The 6927-nt window shown below is 55.6% G+C and overlaps 1 protein-coding gene across 1 annotated transcript in view; it reads left to right on the plus strand.

The window, feature by feature from the left end:
• PIP5K1C (phosphatidylinositol-4-phosphate 5-kinase type 1 gamma) overlaps positions 1-6927 on the plus strand; it is a 65818-nt gene that overhangs the window by 26479 nt on the left and 32412 nt on the right. The window lies entirely within an intron of this gene.

A 6927-nucleotide genomic window follows, 5' to 3' on the forward strand; every position in this document is an offset into this window, starting at 1 on the left:
CACAGAAAGAAGATGCTATTTCCAAACAGGAGTACGCCCCCAGGTACAGGGGTTAGAACTCCAACACATATGTTTAGGGGACACTATTCAATCCATAACTGGGGAAAAAGGGTTTTCATTAAGAAAACCTTCAAATGTACTGAAAAGTTTAAAGAATTGGACAGTGAACACCTATGTCTTAGTTATCTAGTACTGCTATAACAGAAATACCACAAGTGGGTGGCTTCAACAAACGGAAGTTTATTCTCTCACAATCTAGGAGGCTAGAAGTCCAAATTCAGGGCGTCAGCCCCAGGGGAAGGCCTTCTTTGTCGACTCTGGGGGAAGGTCCTTGTCGGCAGTCTTCCCTGGTCGAGGAGCTTCTCAGCGCAGGGACCCAGGGTCCAAAGGATGCGCTATTCTCCTTGCTCTTGTTTCTTGGTGGTATGAGGTCCCCATGTCTCTCTACTCACTTCTCTCTTTTATATTTTAAAAGAGATTGACTCAAGACACAACCTAATCTTGTAGATTGAGTCCTGCCTCATTAACATAACTACCTCTAATCCTGCCTCATTAACATCACAGAGGTAGGATTTACAACACATAGGAGAATCACAACGGATGATAAAATAGTGGACAATCACACAATACTGGGAATCATGGCCTAAACAAGTTGACACACATATTTTGGGGGGACACAGTTGAATCCATGATAACCCACTGCTCACCACCTAGGTCCTACAATTGACGTTTTTCCGTATTCTTCCCATCCATCTGTACCTTCATAGCCATCCCTCCGTCCATCTCTCCAGCCAGCTTATTTTTCTGGGTGCATTTCAAAGTCGCAGACTCGGTACAACCCACCTGTAAACACTTGAACATAAACGTATCATTGACCAGCGTTCAATAACATGTCTTTTGAAATATTAACTACCCCACTCAGCTATTAACTTGAGAATTCATAGTTTTTTCCTGTCTTAATACTGATGGTCAAAGTCTGAGATAAGGCAGAAACATTAAAGGTCTTTATTTCTGCCGTTCCGTAGTGTTGAGCCCAGATTCACAGCTGTTGAATATCATACCAGGTGCAAATAGTTGTGGGGAAAGACTCGCAGCTACTGGGGTTTCAGCTCCCCTGAAGTACGGGGACTCTTCCCAATGACCCTGTTAACCAGAGAGAGTCATCTAGATTTTACAGGTAAAAATTAACCCAAGTGTATTTACTAACTAGATAATAGACAAGAATTATCTTAGGTAAAGGGAAGGACAGCCCACACTACAGGGGAAGTCAGCACAACTGGACTAAACCAAAGCTAAGAAGTTTCCTGACTACAGCCAAACACTTCGAGGGACAGAGTAGCAGGGACAGGGGTCTGGGGACCATAGTTTCAGGAGACATCTAGGTCAACTGGCATAACAAAATTTATTAAGAAAATCTTCTGCGTTCTACTTTAGTGAGTGGCGTCTGGGGTCTTAAAAGTTAGTGAGCGGCCATCTAAGATGCATCAATTGGTCCCAACCCACATGGAGCAAAGGAGAATGAAGAACACCAAAGTCACAAGGAAAATATTAGCCCAAGAGACAGAAAGGGCCACATAGATCAGAGGCTTCATCAGCCTGAGACCAGAAGAACAAGATGGTGCCCGGCTACCACCACTGATCGGCCTGACAGGGAAGACAACAGAGAGTTCCTAACGGAGCGGGAGAAAAGTGGGGTACAGAACTCAAATTCTAGTAAAAAGACCAGACTTGGTGGTTTGTTTATTACTGGAGGGACCCCAGAAAACATGGCCCCTGGACTCTCTGTTAGCCCAAAACTAAAACCATTCCTGAGGCCAACTCTTCGGACAAAGATTAGACTGGACTATGGGGACATAGATGATACTCGTGAGGAGCGTGCTTCTTAGCTCAAGTAGATACATGAGACTATATGGGCAGCTCCTGTCTGGAGGTGAGATAAGAAGGCAGAGAGAGGGTCAGGAGCTGGGTGAATGGACACGGGAAATCCAGGGTGGAAAGGAGGAGTGTGCTGTCACAGTATGGGGAGAGCAACTAGAGTCACATAACAATGTACGTATAAAGTTTTGTATGAGAGACTGACATGAATTGTAAACTTTCACTTAAAGCACAACAATAAAAAAAAAAATTAACCCAAGTGTGAAACCAGAGAAGGCGGGCCGTGTAGAGAGCAGGGCGCTCAGTACAAAGGGCAGGGGCTCGAGTCCAGCTCTTTACTGCGCACTCGAGCATGACCTTGGGTCAGTCCCTGGGACCTGGCTGCCTGGCTCTGCTCCATTTAGTTCCAGTAGTTGGTCAGTTGATTGTCCTGGATTTTCTGAACACAGTTGTTTGCAGATGACTGTCCTATCTTCTCCTTTCCCATCGTCGTTCCTTTTCTTTTTTCTTTGTCTTGTCTTATTGCACTGGCCAGCACCTCCACTGCATTGGAGCTCTGAGGGCAGTGCTCCTTGTCATGTGTTTGCCGTTAATGTGTTCCCCGGTCATTTTTGGTTTATACTCCTTTTTTTAAGTTAAGGCAGTTCCTTTTTTTCTTTCTTTCTTTTTGTAGTTTCTTAATAGTTTCTAGTTTCTTCGCAGTGTTTTGGGACATAAAATTCATGTCGAATTTTGTTGGAGGTCTTTCTGACTCTGAGATGTGATCGTATGGGTTTTCACCTTTGACTTTGGGAAACTTCCTGAATGTCTCCAAAGCCCTATTTCACCTTCTATAAAATGAGATAATTAAATCACGTGGTAACTGGCACAGGTGCTCACAGGCGCCCTCTGGCTGCTGTGGGGGGATGGGCGTGGCCAGGAGCCAGGTGGAGACCTGGGAGAAGAATGTTCCAGGCAGAGGGAACAGCCTGTGCAAAGGCCCTGGGGCAGGGCCGTGCCTGGTGAGTTGGAGGAACAGGGAGGAGGCCCACGTGGCTGAAGCAGAGTGAGCAAGGGGGAGAGAGGAGGAGGGGATGGAGGGATGTGTGTATGCATACACGTGCACGGTTGGTGTGGGCACTTCTTTGCTTCGCAGGCTGGAGTGGGGCCGAGTGAACCGTGTCCACGAGCAAGGTGTGGTGGGTGCTCCTGAACGCCCTCCTTTTCCTGCTGTTCCTCCCCCGCCTGCTCCCAGTGGTCCTCAGCTTCCTCTTGCTGGTCCTGGGCTGGAATGCCCTTGGGCCACTTCCTCCTCCCCAACCCTCGGGGCACATTGGGTGCTCAGAGCAGGTGATGCTGCTGAGCACCCTTCCTTGAGAATGCCCTGGCCACTGGGCTAGCCATCGCGGCTCGTGGGATGTGCCTGGCCCCCAGCACAGCCCGGGACCTTGGCCCCGGTAGGTGCTCGCTGCGGGCGAGGGGCTGCCCACATCTCCCTGAGGACAGGGCCGGAGTGTGAAACTGTGCCACCCCCATCTTTCCTTACCCCGCAGGCCCAGCGGGCACACTTGTTTCCTGTCTGTTCGAAGTCTGATTTCATTTCTCTCTTGTCCATCCAGGCGTCTCCCCCCCCCCTTGCTTTTGGTGTCATTGCTGAGGCAACCCTGGCCCTACCTTCTTTGCCCCGGGTGTGATGGTCCATGATCTGGGCCTCATTCATTCACTCACTGGTTATCTTTCAGCGAGGTCTGTTGAGCGTCTTCTCCCGAGGAAACCTACTCTGAGATGTGGAGGGGCTTGCCGTGGTCGCACGTGGGGTGGAGGTGGGAGGCAGAGGCAGCTCTGAGGCCCTGGGGGTGGAGGGGAGGAGAGACTTCACCCCAAACAGTCTGGGTGCTCTGACTGTGCAGGCTGGGGAGGAGTGGGCCCCTGGGTGCGCCCGCCCGCTGCCCAGTAAGCAGGCAACACCGTGCCCTCCCGCAGGGGTCCTGGCTCACGTGGCCTGCTGGGAGGCATAGCTCTCTGCCCCCTGCCGCGGGGCCTGCTGTCCCGCTCCCCAGAGCGCAACACGTCTCCCCCTCCCCGGACTATTTTTAAAACCTGATTTCCTTTTCAGAAGATAACTGGCCATGTCTGGGGTGAGAGGAGCTTGGGACCTTGGCATCGTCCTTGCTGTCCCTCCATCCTGGCTGGGGGACTCGCCACTGCTCCCCCAGACTCCAGCGTCTGCCCCCCCCCTCAGTCCCCCAGGCCCCGTCCTACTATTTAAAGGCGTTTCTTGTTGGAGGCGGGCACCGTCGCTGGCTGCATCGCGTGGATGAGGAAAACCGCCCCATCCCATCGTCAGTCTGTGCTTCTGGAACGGAAGGAGGGAGGGTGAGAGGGGGGACGAGATAGGAGGGAGGGAGGGAAGGCAGGAGGGGCAGGGCAGCCTCCGTCTCCGGGATCCCGTCCCTGACTGGGAAGTCCAGGCTCACCTTAGTTCAGGGTCCCTGAGACATAGGGGCGCAGAGCAGCCTCAGAGGGTCCACGAAGCCCGGGAAGTTCTCCATACGTGTGTGTATGTGCGTGTGTTTCCGTGTGTGTGTACACGTGCGGAGCGTGCACGTATGTCAGCCTGTGTGCTGTGTGCATGCGGCGTGCGTGCGTGGATGTGTGTATGCGTGGTCATGTGTGCGTGTGCAGGGTGCATATGTGACAGTGTGCACACGTGTGCTCGTGTGTGTGTGTGTGGTATGTGCATCTCTGCGTGTGTGGATGTCACTGTGTGTACATGTGTGCATGGGTGTGTATATGTGTGTAGGCAAGTGTGTGTGTGTGTGTGTGGAGGGAGTGTATTTCTGGAGCCAACAACCCAGAAGCAGCCTAGGTGGACCAGTTGGAACTTCATATCAGATCTGCCTCTGCTCGGTGTTGTGGAGCCCGAAGCTGCCATCCCTCCCCACAGCCCATGAGAACTCAGACGCCTCTATGGGAGGGTCTCTTTCTTTATGCCATCAGCAGTCCCTGTCTCCGCACGTCCCCAGCCTTGGAGCAAACCCGGGCTGGCGTGGATGCTCACGTAGGGATGGAAAAAGAGTGTGGTGGGTGATCGACCGCCCTCCGCCCTGAGGGTGCAGGTGTGGAGTGAGGGCAGGCGGCTTGGCATGGACCCTGGGGTCTTGGCCCGATGGCTGGAGGACGGAGGTGGAGGACGCCGTGGGGAGGCAGGTTTGTGGGGGGAGACCAGGACCTCAGGTTTGGACCCGGAAGGCAGAAAGCCCTGGAAGGGAACAGCTAGAGCCTCGGAGAATGCAGATTGACAGGGCCACGTGGACTCTGGGCCCAGGTGCCCTGATGGGCAGAGAGGGGCCCACAGGTAGGACCACTTGGCTGGGCTGACAGGGGAGCTGAGCTGGTGCTCCTTCCAGCTAGTGGTGGTGTTCCTTCCGGCCGGTGGTGTTCCTTCCAGCTGGCGGCCGGGTCCAGGCCTCCTGGGCAGGAGCCTCCGCCCCAAGGGCCCCAGACGAGTCTAGAATGTTCCTCTTTGGTCCACCGCCGACTTCCTGCCTTCTCTCCTTTTCCTTCTCCCCCTCCGCCCTAGACACGAAGCTGTGAATTGTTCTGCTGTTGGGCAGCCAAAGAAAACATTATGTCAGCTTCCAGCACCTTCCGCCACTCGCCCAACTGCCACCACTCTCCCTCCCTCCCTCGGGCTTCGGGATCCCAGATTAGCCCCAGGCAGGGGTCCATCTCCCGTGGCCCACAAGGCCAGCAGCAAGAGGCCGGCAGCAAGAGCCAGGACCCCGCCTCTGAGGGTCACTTGTCCTCCGGGGAGGGTGCCTCAGGGGCCTTATCTGGACCCTCTCCTGGGTGGGTTGGGACACTGACTGAGAGCCCGAGAGCAGCCAGGGCGGCAGGTGCGGCCACGAGAGGTCACGGGTGTCCACAGCCCGCCGGGCCTGGACCTGTGCTGGGGCCACCCGGGCTGTGCTCTTAATTGAGGCCTGATTCCCCTGCCATAAAATTCACTCCTTAACGTGTGATTCAGTGGGGTTTTGTGTGTTCCCAAGGTGTGTGACCACTCACAGTAACCAGCTACCGGGGAGTCAACCCTGACTCATGGCAACCCTACGTGCGCAGAGTAGAACTGTGCTCTGTAGGGTTTTCAGTGGCTGAGTTTTCAAAAGTAGATTGCCAGGCCTTTCTTCTGAGGCTCTTCTGGTGGACTCTGACACACATGGGGTCACCAGGACTTGGGGTTGACTCCACGGCAGTGGGTTTTGGTGGTTTATGTGTTCACCGTCCCTTCCCCACCGCGGTCCAGGGCCCATGAGGGCGGGCACTCAGGTCCCCTGGGTCTTCCACTCAGTGTGTGAGAGTGACATGTGGCCCTTGCCTGGGGACGCTGGCGCCCCTGGGGCAGCGTGGAGGCCCTGTGGTGGTTCTGTAGCCTCCTGGGGTGCCCGACCAGCCTCTTCCCTCAGGAGTCCTCTCCCAGCTGCTGCCCTTGCCCACTGACACCCACGGAGCCACTGGAATGCCCTTGGCCACGGCTTCTCCCAGCCCAGCCGTGCACCTGCCGGGGGCCCTGGGGTCCGCACATCCCAGCCGAGCCGTGCACCTGCGGGGGCCCTGGGGTCCGCACATCCCAGCCGAGCCGTGCACCTGCGGGGGCCCCGGGGTCCGCACACGCGGGCGGGGCTGTGAGCGCTGTGGCGTCTGGTGGGTCAGCCGCCTTGTGTGGAGACGCTCCTGGGGGCACGCTCCGGGCAGGGAGGGAGGTGGGCCACCACGCTGAGCCTGGTGGGGCTGTGGCTCTGTGCCCCTGGGCCCTAACCTCCGCCTGGTACCTTGGGGTCTGGAGTGTCCCCCCCCCCCAGTGGGGGAAAGCGTCACCTGGTTGTTCGCAGTCTAGGACCGTGTCTTTGGGGTCCGTGCTGGGTCAGAGTCGGGGACCTCTCAGTTACTCGTTTCTCTGAGGCTGAATGTCTCCATGGCAGCCTCTGACCCTCTACTCTGGCCCCGTGGCCCCAACCCAGGTTTGAGCCCAGGAGGGGTGGCTGGGAGGCGGGGTGGGGTGGGATGTGGTCG

This window comes from Trichechus manatus, unplaced genomic scaffold, assembly GCF_000243295.1.
Source record: "Trichechus manatus latirostris isolate Lorelei unplaced genomic scaffold, TriManLat1.0 scaffold00057, whole genome shotgun sequence".
Lineage (NCBI taxonomy): Eukaryota > Metazoa > Chordata > Mammalia > Sirenia > Trichechidae > Trichechus > Trichechus manatus.